Raw genomic sequence first — 24,730 nt, forward strand, 5'->3', positions numbered from 1 at the left:
GCAAGTCTTGTGGGGGTCAGGAGGCCCCCCCAAGCTGGACAAAAGTCCCTGGGGTCCAGCGGGGGTCCGGGAGCGATCTTCTGCACAAGTGACGTCGGGAGCCAGGAACCAAAATGGCGCCGGCGCTACCTTTGCCCTGTCACATGATAAGGGCAAAGGGCCACCGGTGCCATTCTCTTAACGCAGCCGTGGCCAGAGAGCGGGAGATCGTGCCGGGACCCCCCCACTGGACCCCAAGTAATTTAAAACATTTTGGGGGGGTTCGGGAGGGTGGGGGATTTGTGGGTTGTTTTGGTGTGCCGGTTTTCCCGCGCCCTATTTAATGATACAATACAAATGCCCCTGATGATAAATCGGGGGCATTTGTATTGTATCGTGCACTCTAACGATTTTGGACGATTTTAAAATTATCTGATGATAATTTTAATCGTTCAAAAACGATTCACATCCCTAGTATACAATAAACAAGTTTGATATCAATTAAACAAGATAATTAGCAAGTGTAAAATAATATAAGTTGCCAAACATATGCACATAATTCTCTTATAAAATAGCAACTTATGCATATAATTGTTGGCGACACCCCTAGACTGCCCCTTTATTTGTGTATACATGTGTACTTGAAACTTAAGGTGCGCATTAGGGATGTGCAGAGCAAAAGTTTAAGTTCATATGTCCATATGTCCAAAGGGGGTCCCATTTGCGGTCAATATGGACATAAACAGAATTCAATGAGTTGAGTATGTGTCCATATGTGCAAATAAAAATTTAAACCCCTCACCCTCCTTAATCCCCCCCCCCAAGACTTACCACAACTCCCTGGTGGTCCAGCGGGGTCAGGACACCATTTCTGACCAACTTTGCAAGGAGCACGTGACGTCGGCGTCACGTCGGAGTGACGCGGCGTCACGTGATTCCCCGCGGGTTCGCGCCGGAACGCTCGTTCGGCCCAAAAGGAACTTTTGGCCAGCTTGGGGGGGCCTCCTGAAACCCCCAAGCTGGCCAAAAGTTCCTTTTGGGCCGAACGAGGGTGCCAGAGGGAACTCGCGGGGAATCACGTGACGCTGCGTCACTGCGACGTGGCGCCGACGTCACGTGATTCCCCGTGGGGTTGCTTCCGGGATCCTCGTTCGGCCCAAAAGGAACTTTTGGCCAGCTTGGGGGTGTCAGGAGGCCCCCCCAAGCTGGCCAAAAGTTCCTTTTGGGCCGAACGAGGGTTCCGGCGCGAACCCGCAGGGAATCATGTGACGCCGCGTCACTCCGACGTGGCGCCGACGTCACGTGCTCCTCGGAAAGGCTTTCAGAAATGGCGTCCTCACTCCTCGCTGGATCACCAGGGAGTTGTGGTAAGTCTTTGAGGGGGGATTAAGGAAGGTGAGGGGTTTAAATTTTTATTTTGGATCAACAATCGCGATTTCCAACTTATTCAACATAGCTATGTTGAATAAGTTGGAAATCCGATCGTTTATGTCTTATCACTTTTTTAAGTTAAAAAAAAAAAATAAGTAGCGTTTTACATTTATGTTCAATACGAATGCACACCCCTAGTGCGCATGTACTTTCAATGTTCAAAAAATAGCAATTATGCAAGTCATGCTACTTATTAGAGATGTGAATCGTGTCCTCGATCGTCTTAACGATCGATTTCGGCTGGGAGGGGGAGGGAATCGTATTGTTGCCGTTTGGGGGGGTAAAATATCGTGAAAAATCGTGAAAAATCGTAAAAAATCGAAAAATCGAAAAACCGGCACATTAAAACCCCTAAAACCCACCCCCGACCCTTTAAATTAAATCCCCCACCCTCCCGAACCCCCCCCCAAATGACTTAAATAACCTGCGGGTCCAGCGGCGGTCCGGAACGGCAGCGGTCCGGAACGGGCTCCTGCTACTGAATCTTGTTGTCTTCAGCCGGCGCCATTTTCCAAAATGGCGCCGAAAAATGGCGGCGGCCATAGACGAACACGATTGGATGGCAGGAGGTCCTTCCGGACCCCCGCTGGACTTTTGGCAAGTCTTGTGGGGGTCAGGAGGCCCCCCCCCAAGCTGGCCAAAAGTTCCTGGAGGTCCAGCGGGGGTCAGGGAGCGATTTCCCGCCGCGAATCGTTTTCGTACGGAAAATGGCGCCGGCAGGAGATCGACTGCAGGAGGTCGTTCAGCGAGGCGCCGGAACCCTCGCTGAACGACCTCCTGCAGTCGATCTCCTGCCGGCGCCATTTTCCGTACGAAAACGATTCGCGACGGGAAATCGCTCCCTGACCCCCGCTGGACCTCCAGGAACTTTTGGCCAGCTTGGGGGGGGGCCTCCTGACCCCCACAAGACTTGCCAAAAGTCCAGCGGTGGTCCGGAAGGACCTCCTGCCATCCAATCGTGTTCGTCTATGGCCGCCGCCATTTTGGAAAATGGCGCCGGCCGAAGACAACAAGATTCAGTAGCAGGAGCCCGTTCCGGACCGCTGCCGTTCCGGACCGCCGCTGGACCCGCAGGTTATTTAAGTCATTTGGGGGGGGTTCGGGAGGGTGGGGGATTTAATTTAAAGGGTCGGGGGTGGGTTTTAGGGGGTTTTAGTGTGCCGGCTCACGATTCTAACGATTTATAACGATAAATCGTTAGAATCTCTATTGTATTGTGTTCCATAATGGTTTAAGACGATATTAAAATTATCGGACGATAATTTTAATCGTCCTAAAACGATTCACATCCCTACTACTTATGCTCCTATATGCAGATTTTTACGCACGTTATTTTATGTTTTGTATTTTATATAAAGTTTAATATTATGGGTAGCCACAGATACCAGACAGGGTATGTGCTAATATGCATAGATCTTATCTTTGTATGTTAACTTGCCATCTAGTGATTGTATTAAACATTGCATTTGCAGATTTACTTTATATATCTGTCAAATCAGATATGCAATCTTTGCTTTGTTTGGCTAAATCCAGGACAGGAAGTTATGTATTCTGGGAGTTCTGACATCACTATATGAAAGAACCCTCCATTTTTACACAGTTACTCTAAGCTAAGTCTGTAGCTCTTTTTTACTCATTTGTCTGAGACCCCACAGAAAGTATTGCTTTTTCATCTAGTTCTGCTGAATATTCAAAGACCTCAAATCATCTGTAACACAGTTCAGAGACTTTGTTCCAGTTATTCTTGTCTCCATTCCATCCCCCAGTAAGATCTATGTTTTTCAGTTCGTTTCCTTCAATAAATGTTTGGAGTTTAAGACGCGGCCTGCCTTTGTGTATGAAGTTGAATGAGCGTATAACTAGATCTGTATAACCATACAGCATGACATGCAACAAGGGCAGAATATATAGAGACAGAGAAATAGATGCATGTGTGTGTGTGCTGTGTATTTGTAAGCACATATGTATATGTGTACTATTACTCTCTCATAGGTAGAAATGCCTCTCTCCTCATATATAAGTAGTGGACTTATGGAGGCCAATACACAGTGCCATTTGTTCGGCTAAGTTCAGACATAGCCGGGCAAATGGTAGAATTTGAAAATTCTGCCACACTAACCAACTCCACATTAGCCAGATAACCTTTTATCTAGCTAACTTGGGTGGGGTGGGAACATTCTGGGGAAGTATCAGCTATCCAGCTAAGGCCTGGTTTCACCATTCTAATGCAGAATGGTGAAACCAGCGAAAATGGGGGCGGCAGGGGGTGAAGGGGGGCAGGCCTGAGAAAGCTGGTAGCCATCGCACCACCATGGTGTTATCGCTGTCAGCTTTCGCACCCAATAGCGTCACCATGAAAGCTGGTGCTATTGGGCACGCTACTGGGGATGATAACGGTGCTTACTTTATCGCCGCCAGCGAAAACATCGCAGTGTCAGCTGGCGCGCCATCACCCGACCCGGGGGCTGGTCCGGAGGCCTCGACCATGCCCCCAGGCCGGCGCCACGCCCCGAACTGCCCCTGACCCCGGACACGCCCCGGACACGCCCCTTTTTACGAAGCCCTGGGAAGTACACGCGTCCCGGAGCTCTGCGTTCGCCGGCGGCCTATGCAAAATAGGCGCGCTGGTGCGTGAGTGCCCTGCGCGCGTAAATCCGGCCGGATTTACGCGTGCAGGGCTTTTAAAATCTGGCCCATAGGTATTAGCACAAACTATTATCATAAAACACACCCCTTTTCCTATCTCAAGCAATATTTAGTGTATTTTGATAAATCCAGGCCTAAGTTAGCCAAATAAATGTGGATTTTCAGAGTTATCCAGCTAACTTTAGTACAATCAAAGAACCGTCTTAAAGTTATTTATTTATTTATTTATTTAAAGTTTCTTCTATACTGATGTCCATTCACACATCGCATCGGTTCACAATGAACAATAACTTTTAGGCAGAGCCCTTACATAAAACAAACTGCCTTATTCTGTGATCAGGATTGATTAAATCTAAGATTATTATGTATATATGTAATGGTATTGGAACTATTTGCTCCATGACCTGAGATTGTATCTTAAGATAAGTCAATGATGAAAAGAAAATTCAAATAAAGGAAATTAGGGTAACAGTCTGAGTCCTTCAAAATCTTTTTTTGTTATGAAAAATAAGATACAAGAAAACAAAAAATATAACTAATATATATTTTACCCACAATGTTCTATACTTGTAAACTACTTTGTATAGTGTTGGCACTTGGTAAATTGTATATGCAGGAACAGAGGTTTATAAAATTACAGTAAATAAAAATACCAACCATAAAACCAGTATTAAATATGATGATAAAACTCAAATTAAAATGACATGGCCATGTTTTGTATTTCTGCCTGCATTATGAGTATAATTCACTATATTTATTTATTTATTTTATTTATTTCTTTTGTATACCGACATTCGATCGAGATATCACATCGGTTTCCAGAAAACAGGTTGAATAGAGCCGGAACTGCCCTATTTTACATTGTAACAAGAGAACAGTTGATTAAACAATAAATATAAGGAACATTGTAACATATGAATAAAATTAAAATTAAATATTAGATGTGGGTATATAGAAATGGCATATAGCCTATATACAATATGTACAATATGACTTGGTTATGAGTAGGGTGGGGGACAGGGAAAAGGGAGGTTACGAGAAGGGTGGGGGACAGGGAAAAGGGAGGATAGAGAAGAACTTTGATGTCTTGCAATAATAAAGGTGCTATAGAGCACAAAAAAACCCTAAAATGTTCAAAAACATTTAGGAAACAATAACATGCCTGAAATAAACTGGAAAACACTCTATAGGAGCATAACCTCAGAAGAACGGAGAGGAAGAGAGTAGAAGAAAACTGTATGAATATATGATTCCTGTTTTAAAAATATAATTTAAATGCAAAATAGAACAATATAAAACAATAATTATTAAAATGTATTATGAAGAATTGTTAAAAAATAAGCTGCTAAAAATAAATTGTTAAATAATGTTACTTGTTAAAGAATACATTTAAAATTTAAAATAAAGGATCAAAATTGCCAAACTCAAAGTACGTATCTTCTGAGAAGGATTTTCCCATACACTTAGGAGAGGTGACAGTGTTCTTCTGTCTTTAGAATGAGCACAAGTCCACTTCTGACTTTACTTGCTTAAAATATTTTTTTTTAAAAAGGGAAAGAAAGAAAAGAACTGTAATTTTATATGTCACAGTTCCTGCATATTTATTATTGTGGTTCATTGCGTCTTCTTCTTGTTACTTGGTAAATTATAAACAATTAGAACTGCATAACTTCCAAAAATGTTTTTTTGAGTTCTTGCTTCTTTTATTAAACTTCAAAAAATGTTTGCTTATAAAATTACCTCTTTATGTTATTTTTGTTCCCCCACTCCACCCTGCACTCTTCCAAATTAGAATACTTATGGTGATTTTGGAAATGTGGAATTGTGTCATCAGCATAACAGACATTCAAATGTCGTTTGTTTTAAGAAAGGAAAGTGATATTTGCTGATCCAGGGCTCTCCGCTAATAAAAGCACACCATTTATTCTTTATTGTCTGTGCACAATTTGCTTGAATATTCAGATGATAAACCATTTGATTTCAAGCTTGATTTGTGACTATATTTTTATTTCTCAGACTTCTAAAAACTAATTATTTTTGGCCCACTAATCTTATCCAGCATATGGAATCACTTCTCTTTTCTTCTCCACATACCCTTTCCTTACCGAACATGATGACATGGGAGCACTCAACTTTTTGACATGAGTTACAGAAACACAGGGTAAACCACGGGCACCAGAAGTGGTTTACAGTATCCAAGTGTGGAAAAAGTGGGATAATCCACAAGCATGTGGTTTGTTGCCGTCTGCCTCACAACCTCAATATTTCAACCACATACATCAATGGTTTACTGCTGAAGGGTTCACATTTTTGTTGGTGGCTTTGGGTGGAGGGTGGGGCAGGGAATTTTTGTTTTGACTTGAAAATCAGCCTTGCTGTACAGCACTTCCTGATCAGAAAAGATTAGAGTGAAAGATACAGGTGTTGCTCCAGGCATTAAGAAGTGCTATTTGGACTACATCCAAAAGGAATTAGCACAGAACCCCTGCCTTTTGATACAGTTTGGAGTTAGGATTTTGTCTATATAGTTTATACAAGGATTTAAAATATATGTACACAGAGATTTTCTTCTCTTTCCCTGACTCTGCACATGTTGTAGTTAAGTTTAGGATCACACCAAGGCAAAGATGTGATTTGAACCGTTCTATGTTATAGTATCAGCCCACGATGCTTGTTTTGTAGCTGCCAGCCCCATATCCATTGGGTACTAGAGGTAAATAAAAGTCAATCAGTAATAAATACATATAATGAAAAACAGATATCCTGTTCCCTTTCCCTTCTTTAAAATTTACAGCATCTCTGAGGAGAGAAGGACTGGATTAGGTTATCACTGTAACTAGTTCCAGAGATATAGCTGCTTCATCATTCTTTTGTTAATATACTTTAAAACCTTTAGAATTACTGCAAAAAACAAAAATCTTGGACATTTGAGTTCTGAATGAAGTTGGAAATTACTTCATATTCCTTTCAATAGTAGATATCACAGCACAGTGAACTATTATTTAATAAATTGTGGGGGTCTATATACTAATCCATGTTATAAGAAACATAGAATTACTTAGGAAATGCTCAGGAAGGCATACACATTAAGGTGGAACCAGGTCCAGATTAATCTCAATAAATGCGCAATAATGCGTTTGATAATTCTAATAGAATAGGAAAGAGGGTTCCTTCTATATTGATAATAAGAAACATAGAAATGACTGCAGAAGAAGACCAAACGGCCCATCCAGTTTGCCCAGCAAGCTTTTGTATTTTTTTTTCTCTCTCATACTTATCTGTTACTCTTGGCTCTTAGTAACCTTTTTTATTCTATTTCCCTTACACCCCCGCCATTAATGCAGAGAAAAGTGTTGGAACTGCATCCAAGTGAAATAGCTTAATTAGTTAGGGGTATCAACCACCGCAATAAGCAAGCCACACCCATGCTTATCTGTTTATCCAGATTATGTAATTCAGTCTTTGTTGGTTGTTGCCTGAATATAGATCCACCTTTCTTCATTCCCCCCTGCCATTGAAGCAGAGAGCCATGCTGGCTATACATTGAAAGTGAAGTATCAGTCTTGCTCCCCTGCCATTGAAGCAGAGAGCTATGCTGAATATGTGTGAAGTGTCAAACTTTCTTCCCTGCCGTTGAAACAGAGAGCTATGCTGGCTTTGCATTGAAAGTGAAGTATCAGTCTTGCTCCCCTGCCGTTGAAGCAGAGAGCTATGCTGAATATGTGTGAAGTGTCAAACTTTCTTCCCTGCAGTTGAAGCAGAGAGCTATGCTGGATATGCGTGAAGTGTCAAACTTTCTTCCCTGCCGTTGAAGCAGAGAGCTATGCTGGCTTTGCATTGAAAGTGAAGTATGTCTTGCTCCCCTGCCATTGAAGCAGAGGGCTATGCTGGATATGCGTGAAGTGTCAAACTTTCTCCCCTGCCGTTGAAGCAGAGAGCTATGCTGGATATGCGTGAAGTGTCAGACTTTCTCCCCTGCCATTGAAGCAGAGAGCTATGCTGGATATGCATTGAAAGTGCAGTGTCAGTCTTTCTCTCTTGCCATTGAAGCAGAGAGCTATGCTGTATATGCAATGAAAGTGAAGTATCAGGCTTATTTGGTTTGCGGAAGTAACCACTGTAACAAGCAAGCTACTCCCCGCTTTTTTGTGAATGCAAATCCTTTTTTCCACATTTCCTCATTGCTGCTGAAGCTTAGAGCAATGTTGGTCGCATTAACCGTGTGTATGTTTATTGAATAAGGGTATTATCCCCAGGTAGTAGCCGTTGTTCCCGTGAGCCACCCACTCTTCATTCACATCCTCTAGACTTTATGAATCCACAGTGTTTATCCCATGCCCCTTTGAAGTCTTTTACAGTTTTGGTCTTCACAACTTCCTCCGGAAGGTCATTCCAGGCATCCACCACCCTCTCCGTGAAGAAATACTTCCTGACATTGGTTCTGAGTCTTCCTTCCTGGAGTTTTAAATCGTGACCCCCTGGTTCTGCTGATTTTTTTCCAATGGAAAAGGTTTGTCGTTATTTTTGGATCATTAAAACCTTTCAAGTATCTGAAAGTTTGTATCATATCACCTCTGCTCCTCCTTTCCTCCAGGGTGTACATATTTAGATTCTTCAATCTCTCCTCATAAGTCATTCGATGAAGACCATCCACCTTTTTGGTCGCCCTTCTCTGGATCGCCTCCATCCTGTCTCTGTCTCTTCGGAGATACGGTCTCCAGAACTGAGCGCAGTACTTCAGGTGAGGCCTCACCAGGGACCTGTACAAGGGGATCATCACTTCCCTTTTCTTACTCGATATTCCTCTCTCTGTGCAGCCCAGCATTCTTCTGGCTTTAGCTATTGCCTTGTCACATGGTTTCGCCGACTTCAGATCGTTAGACACTATCACCCCAAGGTCTCTCTCCTGCTCCGTGCACATCAGTCCTTCACCCTCCATCAAATACAATTCTTCTGGATTTTCACACCCCATATGCATGACTCTGCACTTCTTGGCATTGAATCTCAGCTGCCATATCTTTGACCACTCTTCCAGCTTCTTTAAATCCCATCTCATTCTCTCCACTCCTTCCGGCGTGTCCACTCTGTTGCAGATCTTAGTGTCATCTGCAAACAGACAAACCTTACCTTCTATCCCGTCCGCTATGTCGCTCACATAGATATTGAACAGGACCAGTCCCAACAACGATCCTTGCAGCACTCCGCTTAATACTGCTCTCTCTTCAGAATAAGTTCCATTTACCATTACACATTGTCTTCTGTCCATCAACCAGTTTGCAATCTAGGACAATAAGGACAATTTTCAAAGCCATAATTGTGTTATGAGAGACTGAGGTAAATGGCAATTTAGGCCAGATACTGGATGGATTCAGCTGATTTATTGATGTTCATGGTGAACAAAACTGTGTGCACAGAAGCTAGTGCCTGATCCCATAACTCTTGCTTCAGAGTTATGGGTTCAGGCACTAGCTTGCCCCTGGATTCCAGTACAGTTATTTAAATACTCTTACTTCAAAATTAGTAAACCCTACATTTCAAATGCAGAATCTTTAGAACATAAGAAGTTCCTCTTCCCCAGAATGTGCTCCAGTTCCTAACTAATCTGAAACCCTCTTCTCTGCACCATCATTTCATCCATACATTAAGATTCCAGAACTCTGCCTGTCTCTGGAGTCCTGCATGTGGAACAGGGAGCATTTCTTTGAACCAGTTTTACTTCAGAGCTACAGGGTCATGCCCCAACCTACCCTTGGAGTCATCCTGCTGCATCCCTTACTTGTGTTAAGGTATTTCCAGTCATTAGCAAATACTACACTAGAAAGAAGGTGTTCCTGAAGAGGCTAGATGGTTGGATGAAGGTTGAGCCAAAGCCAGTAAAACTAGGCCTAGCTTGGGAGGAGTCTTGGCAAGGAGCTGTAACACTGGAGCAGGCTCGTGATCAGAAATCCAGGAGTAGGGTGACCAATTGACCATTTTTGAACCAGACAGCCCACTTTTACAACGATAACCGGACACTGTAAAATGGGGTTCAGCAATCCCTGGTCTATCACAGGGCAACTCAGTAGAGCATATGTGACAGGAAGTGTGTATGTGAATGAGGGAGAATGTGTGTAAGAGTGCATGTGAGAGCATATGTGAGAGAGGGAGAGTAAGAAAAAAGGGAGTGTGTATATATGAAAGAGAGAGAAAGTTTGAGGCCCCTTCACTTTTCCCCCCCTCTCCCAATAATCCACGACAGTTACAGAGTGACTGGAATTGAAAGGTTCCCAGGAATGAAGAGTGGAAGATTTCTCTAATCATTGGAAGCCCAATATTCAGTAAGCCAGATAGTGGACAAGTTAGTCAGCTAAAGTTAGCCAAATAACTTGCTCTTTATATTCAGCAGGATAAATGTCCTGCTAAATATACTATCCTAAAGTTATTCAGCTGCATATAGCCGTATAATTTTAACCCTAACCGATCAGCATAAGGTTACAGTTATCCAGTTAGGAATATCTACAAGATATCTGGTTAAATAGTGCTCCTTAAACAAAAATACAGTCATGGGCCTCTTGGCCCAATTCCCACCCACCCCCACCACAAGTCTCAACCTATCTGCTGGCCAGGAGCGGCTGTTACTATCCCTAGCACAACGCTTTTGCTTAACCTGCAGAGAGTGGCAGTTACTACTACCCTTATCTGAAAGCTTGGAAGTAATATGCATGGAGAAGAAGTTACTACAACCCTTAACAGAAGGCTTAGGGGTAATTTGCACAGGGCTGCAGTTACCGCCCTTAAGAGAGAGTTGTGGTAACCTGCATGGGCAGATTGGATGGACTATTTTGGTCTTTATCTGGCATCAATTACTATGTTACTATGGAGTCGATTTACTATGCTGCAGTATTTTTTTGCAGAGGGGAAAAATACCACATTCATGAAAAAATACAGTGGGAGTTTCCCCATGGTATTTTCCCGTAGCCTGGTTATTTTTTCCCACAGAACAATTGCGCAGGAAAAAAATATTGCAGCAAAAATTATCTAAAATCATGCAATGGTAGCCCACTTCGCCTTGGCCTAACATCTTTTTACAGGGCCAGGCTGACCTGAAATAACCCTCCTCCCATCATGCCAAAGCCCTACTCACATCTAGAGGTGGCCCCAAAAGTAAAAAAAAAAGTTTTAAAAAATAGAATTCAAAGTCAAACAGTGATGTCCTTATTCAAACCACCCTTTTCCAAAACTATCACTCCCCTGGACAAACCAACCCCTCCCCCCCCCAATTAGAAGACAATCAATTCCCCCGTAGAAGGCAGCTACTCCGCAGACCCTCCATCCAGTATAGCCCACCCTCCTAGCCATCCTACTTTAGATCCCGGACTGGCTGCTGCCATTTTCTACAATAGCACTGGCTGTCATTTGCCCCTATCGACTAGATTACCAGTCAAGGCCAGGGGTTGGGCTAGGGTGGGAGGGGGGGGGAGAGGGTGGTGGCTGCCTTCTATGGGGAGGGGATGGCTAGCTTCAAATGGGGGAGTTTGGATCTGGTGTGTGATTTTTTTTTATTGAAAAGAGTGGGGTTAGATTAGGAGGATGGGGTGTCACCATGCAACTTTGAATTATATTTTTTTAAACTTTTGGGCTGCCTCTAGAGGCAGTGGGGCATGGGTGGGGGGGGGGGGGACACCTTTGACACCATGTGAGGGGGATTATTATGGGTCAGCCTGGCCCTTTATATTTCAGTCCAGAGGCATTGGGGCGTACATTGGCGTCCCAGTGCATCAGAGAAAAGTTAGTTACAACACCAGAAGACAGGAGAGAGAGAGAGAGGTGAAATACAATAAAAACATTCTGATATCTCAAAGGTATACCTAATGCAGAAGAAGCAACCATATTTTACTGGAAAGCAATCTCTAGACAAAGAGGTCCTGATATGATTTTCAAAAGGGGTAGACCGAGGAGTAACATTAAGATATGTTTACTGAGAGCAATGGTGGTGGGTGCATGGACAGCTTCTCAGTAGAAGTGATGGAAGTAAAACAGAGGTCAAGGAAATATGGGATAAGTAATGAGGATGCTTAATTGCAAAGAAGTACAGATAAAGATGAAGATCAAGCGAAGTCTGCGATATTACACAGAAAAGGAAATTGAGCAGACCAATACAGGTCTTATCTATCATCCAAGTTTCCACGTAGATCTGCTTTTATTAAGGAAAGGAAATCAGATCTAAAAGTCCAGTTCTGCATGGCCTACCAAAACAGAGCAAGTTGGGTCATGGCAAGTACAATTTTCTAAAACAATGATGCCGGTAAATAGCAGTTTAGTGGGGTAAAATGACTTGGCTGAAAATTTCCCTCCTCTACCTAGCTAAAAGTATACATGGATTTCCACAGTATTAGTACTTTAAGCCAGTTAGGAGAGGAAAAAATACATATTAGGGATGTGTATTCATTTAAAACGAATGATAATCGAAAAGAAGTAGGTATTTCTCATTTCAGTTTGTTTTATCATGAAGCAAATGCCCAACCCCACGGAAATCCTAAAAATGTGGGGGTTACTCATGTTTGGTAAATAGTATGTACTTTCCCAAATAGTGCACACTATTTACAAATAGCACATACACTGTTGCCAAATAGTGCTATTTTCCAAAATCAAACCTGAAAATTCCCCAAAAATAAAAAAACAACCTCTCAAATGGATGAACTGAAAACAACATTTTTGAGTGTTCACATCCCTAGTATGCATCCATTTGATTTTCAAATGTATATATGCTATTTTGCCCCTCACTCAGGGGCGGATTTTAAAAGGGTTACGTGCGTAACCCTTTTAAACTCGCTTTTGCGCATGCCGAGCCTATTTTGCATAGGCCCAGCGACGTGTGCAAGCCCCGGGATGCGCGTATGTCCCAGGGCTTGAAAAAAGGGGTGGGGCATAGGTGTTCCAGGGCGAGGGCGTGGCCAGAGGCCTCGGTAGGGCCTCTAGGCCGGGGGATCGTGCGCCGGCACTCGGCCGGTGCGCGCAACCTATGTCTGCCCAGAGGCAGGCGCAACTTCTTTACTAAAGGTGAGGGGGCTTTAGGTAGGGCTGGGGGGCGGGTTAGGTAGGGGAAGGGAGGGGAATGTGGAGGGGGGTGGAGGGAACGGGGAAAGCCATCGGAGCTCCTCAGGGCTTGGAGCGCGCAAGTACACAAGTGTGCACCCCCTTGCGCACAACAACCCCGGATTTTATAACTTGCGCGCGGCTGAGCGCGCATGTTATAAAATCTATGCCCACGCCTAACTCTTAAAATCCAGCCCTCAGACATCTACACAAATAGCAGTAGAAGGTATGTGGCTAATTTTAGCGCATGTGCTTTGTATGTGCTAATTTTCAAAGGGAAACATTGTGTTTGGTAGGGATGTGCAGAAGGAAAAAATTTGTTTCGATTCGGTTTTCGTTTCGCTGGGACCCAAATTTGTTGCATTAGTTTCATAGGGGGGAAAACCAATTTGTTGATTAGTTTTATTCGTTGTCCGTTTTCCCATTAAAGTCAATGGGGGAAGTATTTGCACTATTCTCCACTATCTGCAAGGGCTGGTCATCAAGAGAAATCATTTCCCCAGGGCTCCTAGTTACAACTTTTGAGGCTACCTGCCTCCTTCCCCGGAATAGCATTACCAAACATCACCCCATTTCCTCCATGGTGGGTTGTCAATTCTGCCACAGGGCAGTGGGCTGCTGGCCTGCCACCTGATTGCTAGAAGGGGCTAAGGGCATGGAGTAACTCTGCTCCTTTTCAACCAGTTTACGCAGACTGGAAAAAGGGATCCCCTGACTGGTACTGCCACCATCCCCAGATGGCAGTACTGTTGGGTGTTGCTTCTGCATATGATGCATCACGCCAAAATTAGTTAGATGTCCCATTTGCTTGCCTCTGCTAATAGCCCTGGCACAGTAATTACACTGAGAAAAATGCGGGTCCTCCGTCACTTTAAAGGTGCTCCAGATCGCAGAATGTTTTCATGATCCCTTTTCTATAGCCTTCGGGGTGGATGCTGGCACTGGAGTTGAAGTAGTGGGTGTAACCTGAGAAGCAATGCCAGGGGCATCAGTCACACTGTGCCTGCACTGACTGCTCTTCCTCCTCCTCATCATCAGTTTCATCTCTCCCCTGCAGCACTGGAGTGGAGGCTAAGACAGAGCTAACTAATCCTCCTAAACCTTCGTCAGTTATTACTTTTTCCATTTCTGATGATGAGAATCCCACACAAGATGATTCTTCATTCGAATCAGAAGTAAACAGTGCCTGCGCTACATTTTCAACGCTAAGTCGAGTCTGCTCTCGACTGCTGCTTTTGGGTGCCACCCTTTTGTCTTGCATGAATCAGCCTCCTCTTCCCTCACCTCCAAAACTACAGGATCAGAAACAGGTGGTGATGATGCATCATCTTTAAATTTCAGTTTTTTCCGGATGGAACTGCCTGCCCCTCCAGAGATTTTAGAATGGAACAGCTCCCTTTTTAACTTTAATGGGGGTTTGGCACTGCCTTTTGAAGTGCCTCCTCTGCCAGTCCCAATCACTCGACCATGTCTAGCTTTTTCTGACATCATGGATTTAATGTCACTGCCTACTAGGGATTTCAATTAAAAGAATTATTTCCAAAAGAGGCCTACTGAGGATTTGGCTTCAGAGTGCACCGCTGTCCCAATATATGTGAGTTTGAAAAACTGCCCACAGGCCCATGAGGCAGTGCCTGGATGTACACTACTACTGGGACCGCTGTATGTGCACACACCAAACTTGTAACTACAAAAGAGGCCTACTGAGGATTTGGCTTCAGAGAGCACCGCTGTCCCAATATATGTGAGTCTGGAAAACTGCCCACTGATGCCCAGTGCACTGCCTTGGCTTAAAAGAGCACTGCTGTCCCAATATATGTGAGTCTGCAAAACTGCCCACAGGCCCATGAGGCAGTGCCTGGATATACACTACTACTGGGACCACTGGATGTGCACACACCAAACTTGTAACTACAAAAGAGGCCTACTGGGGATTTGGCGTAAAAGAGCACCACTGTCCCACGAGGCAGTGCCTGGATGTACACTACAACTGGGACTGCTGTGTGTCACAAACCAATCTTGTAACTACAAAAGAGGGCTACTGTGGATTTGGCTTTAGAGAGCACCACTGTCCCAATATTTGTGAGTCTGCAAACCTGCCCACTGACGCCCAGTGCACTGCCTTCTTGGCTTAAAATAGCACTGCTGTCCCAATATATGTGAGTCTGCAAAACTGCCCACAGGTCCACCAGGCAGTGCCTGGATATACACTACTACTGGGACCGCTGGATGTGCACACACCAAACTTGTAACTACAAAAGAGGCCTACTGGGGATTTGGCTTAAAAGAGCACCACTGTCCCACGAGGCAGTGCCTGGATGTACACTACAACTGGGACCGCTGTATGTGCACAAACCAATCTTGTAACTACAAAAGAGGCCTACTGGGGATTTGGCTTTAGAGAGCACCGCTGTCCCAATATATGTGAGTCTGCAAAACTGCCCAGTGCCCACTGATGCCCAGTGCACTAGAGATGAGCTTCATTTTTTCATATCGGGACGTATTTTGGTTCGGCGCTTCGTCGACAATTTCGTTTTTTGGCAGGTCATTTTTTGTCGGTGCAGATCGAGTAAACCAGTCAGAAAACGAATCAAAAAAAAAAAAAATGAATCCGGAAAAAAAAAAACGAATCGAAAAAAAAAACAAATCGGAAAAAAACCACCCCAACCCTTCAATTTTAATTTCTTACAACCCTCCCACCATCCCGATCCCTCCCCAAGACTTACTAAAAGCCCTGGTGATCCAGCGGGGTCCCGCGAGCGATATCTCCCTTTGGGCCTTCGGGCTGTCGGGCCTGCTACGAATCAAAATGGTGCTGATGGTCCTTTGCCCTTACGATGTCACAGAGGCTACTGGTGCCATTGGTCGGCCCCTGTCACATTAGAAAAATGTTTAGCTCTGATAGGTTGCATTCTCATCTCCTTGCCAACCTGTCTGACCCAGTCTATGACAGGGCTGTGAGGTCACTTTTGACTCACAGGAAAGGGCTGGTTTTTGCTATGGATACTCCCACATGGCCTTCTCCTATTTCAAATGGCCGCTAAGAAATCACTGCGAGCCAAAAGAATGAAACTAATATGATATGTTTTATTCATGGGGGATCGTGATGCGTTTTGTGAACCCACGAATACAATGAATAGGGACTTATGCTTTGCGGATTGCACATTCTGTTACGAGCGCGCGCTGGCGCGGTCGTCTCGGGCGGGTGGTGAGCCCTTGGGCCACGGCAGGACCCCAGGAGGAGCCCAAGGCCACACCGTGGGAGGTGAGCTGAGCAGGCATGGTGAGCCAGGCAGGCAGGAACAGAAGCAGGGAGTCCGACCCTCAGCCGGACCTGCATGCCCATGGTAGCCAACACGGGGAAGTTGACTAATGAACGGTCCTCCGACTGTTCCCGGCCCTTTCGGACCTGCCGCAGGGAACGGCAATGGGCAGCAGGCCGGATAGAGGCGAGGGCAGACAGAGTCCTTAGCAGAAGACATCAGACGGGGCAGAAGCAGGCTGAGGCAAGACGGAGACATCAGTACAAGGGCTGAAGCGAGACACAGGAAAGGTCCAGGCGAGCGGGAACTCCGATGCTGGGATACTCACATCCGAAGCCCCCTCGGCTGGCAGAGGAAGACATCCGGGCAAGGGCTGAAGCAGACACTGTAGACAAGGCTGGACGGGAACATTGCACTGTCCATCAGGGCGCCCTACTCAGCCCACCCGTGGGACTGAGTCGCGGACCACCCTGTCCCAGATGCGCCCTACACAGCCTAGGAAGGCTGGTCGCGGACCACGCTGAGAAGGAGGGCGCGGGGAAGACCCAGGCGAACAGGAACTCCGATGCTGGGATACTCACATCCGAAGCCCTTTCGGCTGGCAGGAACAGGAGCAGACAACAGGCAAAGACACTGGACAAGGAACCATGGAAGACCTGGATCAGCACGGTTACAGCCAACTGTAAGGCCTGATCGAAAGCCTGGTGCAAATGAACAGACAGTCCTTAAATACTGGAGGTAGAAGGCAACTCCCTGGGAGGAGCTTGCCAGGACCGCCCACCGCTGGTCCTATAACTAGGGTAGAGAGCTGCGGGCCAGCCCCTAGAGAAACGGGCGTCGCCCAACAGGAAGTCCAAACGCTGAGGCATGCAAGCCACAGGCACAGCTAGGCCTCTCAGGCCCGGAGCAAGTCCCGGATGGAACACAGGCGAGGCCCTGGCTTCAAGGCGGCCTCTGGAGGAAGGTAAGAGACCTCCTGTAGCGCAGCAGCAGGGGGGATCGCAACACATTCGTTGAAAACAAATGTACATCCCTAGTGTTTGGTGAGAATTCCCTCAGAGTTTATTCAGTCTTGCTCCATTTAATAGCAGTTGATGAATTTTACTGCCTTTAATCACCTGCTGCTTGCCTCTGTCAGAAATAGCAGACTGGGTTTGATGGTCCTTTGGTCTGATCCAGTTTGGCAATATTGTTCCTGTGATTGATTTCAGAAAATAATAGAGTCAGAGGAGAGAACAGAAACTACGGAAGGGAGTACAGCATATGCTATAAACAAGGTTAATGACTGAAATGATTTAACAAAAACAAAATATCAGAACTATATAATTTTGGGAAGAGAATGGGAAAGTAGAAGCAGGTATATATATGAAAGAAAATTGTTCTTGTTTACCTTTAATTCTTTTTAGGGCCAACCAGTAGACTTATCTTGCTCACGCTAGGGTCTGTTCTTCAGTTTGCAGGCTGAGGATACATTTACATTTATTTGGATTTATAAACTGCCTAATACTGTTAGGCCTAAGCAGTAAACAAAATTACATACATAATATAATGAAATGAATAGACATAAGACAGCATAAAATCACCAACACTAAATGACAAGACAATTAAAAAATGATGTAAAATAAACTAAAACTAACTTGTTTAAAAATGTCCCCCAAAAAATAATGGAATTAAATAAATGGCAAAAACATACAAATTTTTAAGCAAAATACCGAGATAAAATCAACCAAGATAATGACAGCAAGGGCAAGGCTCTGGAAAAGTTTCCAGCAGAATATGCAACTGTAGTGAGGAAAATTAGGGAAGACAAACACCCAGGCAAAGGTACAGGCTGAGCAGAGCTAATAATTTCAAGCCCATGTTTCTCAGAAAAAAGAAAAATTCATGTGCCTGAGTTCGTTGGCCCATGCCCATGGACACATCCATTTTGTAACATTCACGTGATTATGCATGCATGATATAAAATAGCCTGGACACGCGTACATGTGCACGCAGGTTTAAATGGACGCGTGCATGTGTGCGCAAATCCCGCATCTACCGTGTAAGTGGGGAAATTTTACAAGGGACGCGTATCAATGCCCTAGGTAGTTTTCCCAATTTGTTTTTACTTCTACTAGTTTAGGGATAGAACTTGCAAATCCTCTAATTTTATAACCACCCTTCCACCTTGTTATCCCCGATCCTTAAAATACCACTGCCCTGCTATATTCTTTTATTTTACTACTTACGTGCCATCCATAGCAGAAGTAAATTTACACAGCAGGGGACTCCCGGCGCGCGCAAGCAAACGTATTTATGCACACATCTATTGGCCAGGCCCTAACACGCTCACACTCTGTTCCTTATTAGAAACATTTTACCCATGCACGCAGTGGGAGATTTGCGTGTCCTCAGGCAGCTTTTAAAATCCACTCAGTGGTTGCTGGCCCGACTTGTGCATGTATTTCCTGGTTTGGGCGCACATAGGGCTTTTAAATATACATCTTTTAGTGAATAGTGTGCATTAAAAATAAAAACATAAAATGAAACAAACTACATTTAAATAACAACAAGATAAACTAAATAACAAGGAAACAAAACATAAAATAAATTTTTTTGCATGCATACCCCTAACATTTTTCCCCCTCTCCTATATGCCTCTCCTATATGCCTCTGTCCACCTCTTCATAAGAACATAAGAACACTATTAACCTTCTTTTTGCCCAATTTCTTTCTCTTCCCACAAGTACGTCCTTTCTTCTTTTTTCTTTACTTCTTTCACCAGCTATTTTCTTACCTTCCTGCTCTTTTGATTGTGAAAGCAACTTGCTTGCTACTTGTCGTGGGTCATCCCACTAGGCCTCACACAGTTCTTGTCCCCAGGTTCATCTGTTGAATAATAGTAGGGGGATCCTATTGGCCACAGACCAGCCCAATCATACTTTTGGGCTCCTGCTCTGGGTTTCTTAATCTTAGAATTAACAGGCAGGATAGAAAAGCAGAGAGAGCTACAACAAACCCCCAGATCTTCTCTCTTTCAAACTGAGGAGGTAAGAGGGAGGAGGAGGTGTCTTGACAGGCAACAAATTGTTTATTTTTAAAGATATAAAGATCATTGGAAATATGAAATCTAATTTAGAAGACTACATTTCCAGCGAAGAAAAGAGCCTTCTAAACTACATAATCTATGATCGTTACAGGTACATTTTAAAAGGCATGTGAATTGGGCACAATATCCCTACCCTCTGTATTCACAATTGACGGGGGGGGGGGGGGGGGGGATGGGGAGAGAGAGAGAGAGAGAAAGAGAATCTTTTGGAGAGACAATCTGACACTCTATATATATCTCACACTGTAAGAGGGGAACTTTCAGTTCAGGGTGGGTTTTTTTGGGGGGAGCAGTGTTACAAGGGTCTACAGACTCTTGCACCCCAGGCAGATCAACGTAATACCCCCCCCCCCCCCCCGCCAAAACCCACCCTGAGTTGAAAGCTCCCATCTTACAGTGGGAGATATATAGAGTGTTAGATTGTCTCTCTCACTCTCTTTCTCTCTCTCTCTCTCCCTCCCTCCCTCCCCCTCTCTCCCCCACTGTTCAGGACCCCTCTGGCCCAATATCTCCAGACTTGCACCTCATCAGGACCAGTAGTAAAGTTATGCAGGTAACATGGCCTCACCCCTTTTCTGCATCTATGGGGCTATTTTTGCACAAGCAACACTTTTAAAATCTACCTGTTAGTGAGCCCAACACTCTTTTAAATGCCTTGCTATTTTTTCAGTTCCTTAGAACTAAGCTATACAATCAAGCACTCAACTGTAATATCACAACAGAACTGTGAAACCAGCCACTTACTACTATACTTACTGAGCTAATTTTCAAAGGCGTTACGTGGGTAAAATTAGCATATATGTGTGTGTAAATAGTTTGTACTCCCCAGCACAGGCTATTTCATAAACATAAAAATTCTGCATGTATTTTCAGTTTTGCATACACATTTACCTGTGCAAAAAAAGGGGCATTCCGGGGTATGTCCTAAGGCACTATTTTATAAGAGATTTATGCAAATATATTAGCAACTTATTCATGCAATTTTACAACTGTTAATTATCTAGTGCAATTGATATCAGTCTCTTCTCTCTACTATTGTTGGTTGGGAGGGCTGGGTGAAATGGAGGCAGGTTTGGGTGAAGTACTAGGAGGGTCGCATTGAACTGGAGACAGACTGGTTGAACTGGTGGAGGTATTGGCCAACTGTTGATTTCTATTATGCATGCATTTTTTAGAATTATACATACTTCTGAGTGGAAATCAGGGTTGTATGCGAACAAGTTCTAACTTTTTTCACATGTAAAATATACTTGTGTATGTTTATAAAACAGGAAGAAAAATTACACAATGCATTGCTGAAGTTTCTGCATAATGAAATATACGCTTGTAGGTAAGGTGGTGGACATATGCATATTTTATAATCTGTTTGAACAACGTGGCGCCATTTATAATGTGTGATGGAGTAAAAAGAAAATTAAAAATAAAATAAGATTTCTAGAGGAACATCTGTGTCATAGATTAATGCAAAGATAGTTGAGGCGTCTTGATGATCTGCATGTACAAGGTGTCCCCTGATGAAGGCTGTTGACAGCCGAAACATGGTCCATGTTGGGGCAGTGTTTGGAATGCTACAGTGGGAGCTAAGTATTTTAATATAATAAAATATAGAATTTAATAAAAATTAAAATTTTTGGGGGGTATATATATTAAAATTGATTTGATTAAAAAGTTTAATGGGTGGTTATAACATGAGGTACAACATCAAATTATTACAGTAGAGTGCGAAAAACGGCTGATGCTGTTTGTGGCCCATTGCATGGCGAGAGACAGTGGATTAAAAATCTAATGCACTAAGGTCTGATGACGTTGTTCTTAATGTTTTAAGTAATTATGGAGGTGGTTGATAACAAATGAATTGTTTCCTCTCTATGTTTGACTATTGTTATTAACGAGGGGATTTGGCTTCTGTATTGTGGTGGTATTTTATAATCTGTGCAGACCAGATACACACAGGTTATAAAATACTATAGTAGATCTCAGCGTGCCCATATACCCACATATATGGGACAGCATAGAGTTGTCTGAAAGTTATCCTCTCCGTAATTTACTCTATATCCAAACAAAGTACTTAAAATGCTCCCAGAATACTGGCAAAGTTTTATGAACTTTCAAACAAGTTACTTTCTAAAAGTTATTTACTTTTCTTGCTCTACTGCTCTGAAATATCTTTCTAAATTTTCAGTATAATATTTTTGGAAGTCTGATTTAGAAAGTAATATTCCTAAAGATACAAAATGGAAGAGAAAAATCCTTGATAAGACAGGGGCCTAACTACTAGAGGGTTACAATCAGGTGGTGTCGGATGAATGCCAAGTTTAAGCAGAAAGGTTTAGCTGGTAAAAGAAATCATGATTTCAATTTGAATAAAAGCCTAAAAACAAGATGAAATATGCATCACCACATGCCTTATTCTTGTGAGGGATGGAAAATCTTTAAGTAAGGGGAATAAAAAATAATAGGTTGGTAGCAGAAAGAGGATACATCAATAAGAAAGCAGACGTGCCCTTTACTGTTTGAAGATATTGAGGAAATAAGGAAAGGCTGCTCACCGACATGTGGCCTCTGACGGCTGCAGGTGTATTTTTCTTGGGAGGCCAGATTGCTAGAGAAACAAATGTTTTGGTTAGTTTAGTACAGGAAGCCAAAAATTTAATTCTCATGGGAATGCTTTATTTAGAGTCTTTATTTCGCCCTTTGTGAACTTGGATTAGAATAATTCACAAAAAAAAATAAAAATTGGAAAGTTCAATAGTTCACATGGTTCTTTTAGTCATAGTTAAAAACATGAATTCTCCAAGCAAGGTCTCATTTAATTCTAATCTTATTCTGTGAACTCATCAATGAAAGTCCTATTTGAGTATACACATCATTGTACCTTATAATCTTATATGTAAAGAAGCATTACCAAGGCCATATGCCTCATTCTATGCCTTGGGGTCTTGATGACTTTATTTGTGCTGTTTTGCCACTTCACAGTAGCTTAGGCTGGTCATGCCACTTTTGGAGCCCTTTACCCCTCTTTTGGTACCAGAGGGTATTCATGCCATTCTTTGTGCCATGAGGATTATCTCTGCTGCTGATGGCTGTCATCAAGTTTCATAAATCTTGGATGGGAAAACCCAAAGTTACACTCAAAAATAAGATGTATTTCTTCCCCTGTTGGCTTTAATGGAAACTAATGAAACAAACATCTCATCACATAACAAAGAATGCAGCTTATCATCGTTCGAGACCCCATCATCATTGGAAATCGAAATTATTCTCAATAAGCTCAAACCCTCTTCTCACCCACTGGATACCATACCCTCCAATCTTCTGCTATCGACTCCTAACACCATTTCTAAAGCATTAGCAGACATCATCAACTGCTCTTTAACCCAAGGAAAAGTCCCAGATCAACTCAAAATAGCCATTCTGAAACCCTTACTAAAAAAAAACCTAATCTTTCAACGGATGACCCTGCAAACTTCCGCCCTATCGCTAACCTTCCCCTGATCAAGAGTGATGGAAAGATTTGTCAACAAGCAACTGTCGGAGTACCTGGAGGAGAACAACATACTCTCCCCTTTCCAGTTCGGCTTCAGGAAATCGCAAAACACAGAAGCATTACTTGCATCGTTATCTGACACCATCCTCCTCAATCTTGAAAGAAAACAACCATACCTTCTCGCTCTTCTCGACCTATCCACCGCATTCGACACAGTCAATCATGCCATCCTTCTCGAACGGCTATCCGATATAGGAATTCAAGGAGAAGCTCATAGCTGGTTTCAATCATTCTTGGAGAATAGATTCTATAAAGTCAAGATCAATAATGAAGAATTGCCTCCTATTAAATCAACACGAGGAGTACCACAAGGATCATCTCTCTCCCCTACGCTATTTAATATTTACCTGCTTCCACTCTGCCACCTACTCTCCAGCCTCAAGCTAAAACATTATATTTTCGCTGATGACATTCAGATACTCCTTCCCATCACAGAATCACTGCAAAAAACTTGGGCACATTGGAATAATTGCTTACAATCTATCAATACTCTGCTATCCAGCCTGAACCTCATACTTAATTCAAATAAAACAGAAATCCTCATCATCTCGCCAGACGAAAACCATACTCTCATCAACTCCCAAAGCGCAACACAATTCGCAAAATTATCTATTAACCACTTCCCTTCCGTCAGAGACTTAGGGGTGCGTCTCGACAATAAATTCAACCTTAAATCCTTCGTTATCAACACAACTAAAGAATGTTATTTCAAACTTCAAGTGCTAAAAAATCTGAAACCACTCCTCCACTTCAGTGACTTCCTTCTAGTAGTCCAGTCTTTAATTCTGTCTAAGTTAGACTACTGCAACTCTCTACCGCTAGGTCTTCTGGCCTTATCTTCAAAACCCCTACAGATGGTGCAGAACGCTGCGGCGAGGTTACTCACCAACACAAATAAAAGAGCCCACATCACACCAATTCTTCACAGCCTTCACTGGCTTCCTATAAAAGCCAGAATTACCTTCAAAACATTATCAATGATCCACAAGGATATTATGGGCATCGCCCACCTAAATCTAAACTCGCAACTCCGCCCTCACACATCACAAAGACATATCAGATACAATTACAAAGGTTCCTTATATGCTCCCCCGATCAAAACTTCACTAACAAAAAGAGCACTCTCCACAGCCGGGCCCACCCTCTGGAACTCATTACCGCCGGATCTACGCCAAGAGACATGTCATCTAACTTTTAAGAAAAACCTAAAAACGTGGCTCTTCCGGCAAGCCTATCCAGAATCGCAGGAACACTCCGACACCGGTCAAAGAGCAAAATAGTCCACTATAAGTTCCACGACCGCCCATACCCCCTCAAGGCCCTATTACGCCTGATCTGGACAGCCCACGTGTTTTGAAAAGACTCCTTTGTTGATACATTAGTTCTCTAGCTCATGTATTACTCATGTTTTTTGCCCATCAACACTGTTCTCCGTTACCTGTATATCCCTACTTAGCCTACCCTCTTTTTTAGCTATTCCCTACATTTATTCACATTATTTTGACGAGTTATTGTTGTCTATTTAATATTTAATATTTAATAATTATGTTCTTATGTTCAGAAACTCTGTTTAATGTAACGCCTTAACCGCGACAGTTTTGTTCTATGTAAACCGACCTGATTTGATATTTGTATTGAGAATGTCAGTATATAAAAATCCTAAATAAATAAATAAATGAACTTCTGATCTGAACTAAATAA

The sequence above is a fragment of the Rhinatrema bivittatum genome, chromosome 4 (genome assembly GCF_901001135.1).
Source record: "Rhinatrema bivittatum chromosome 4, aRhiBiv1.1, whole genome shotgun sequence".
NCBI classification, from domain to species: Eukaryota; Metazoa; Chordata; class Amphibia; order Gymnophiona; family Rhinatrematidae; genus Rhinatrema; species Rhinatrema bivittatum.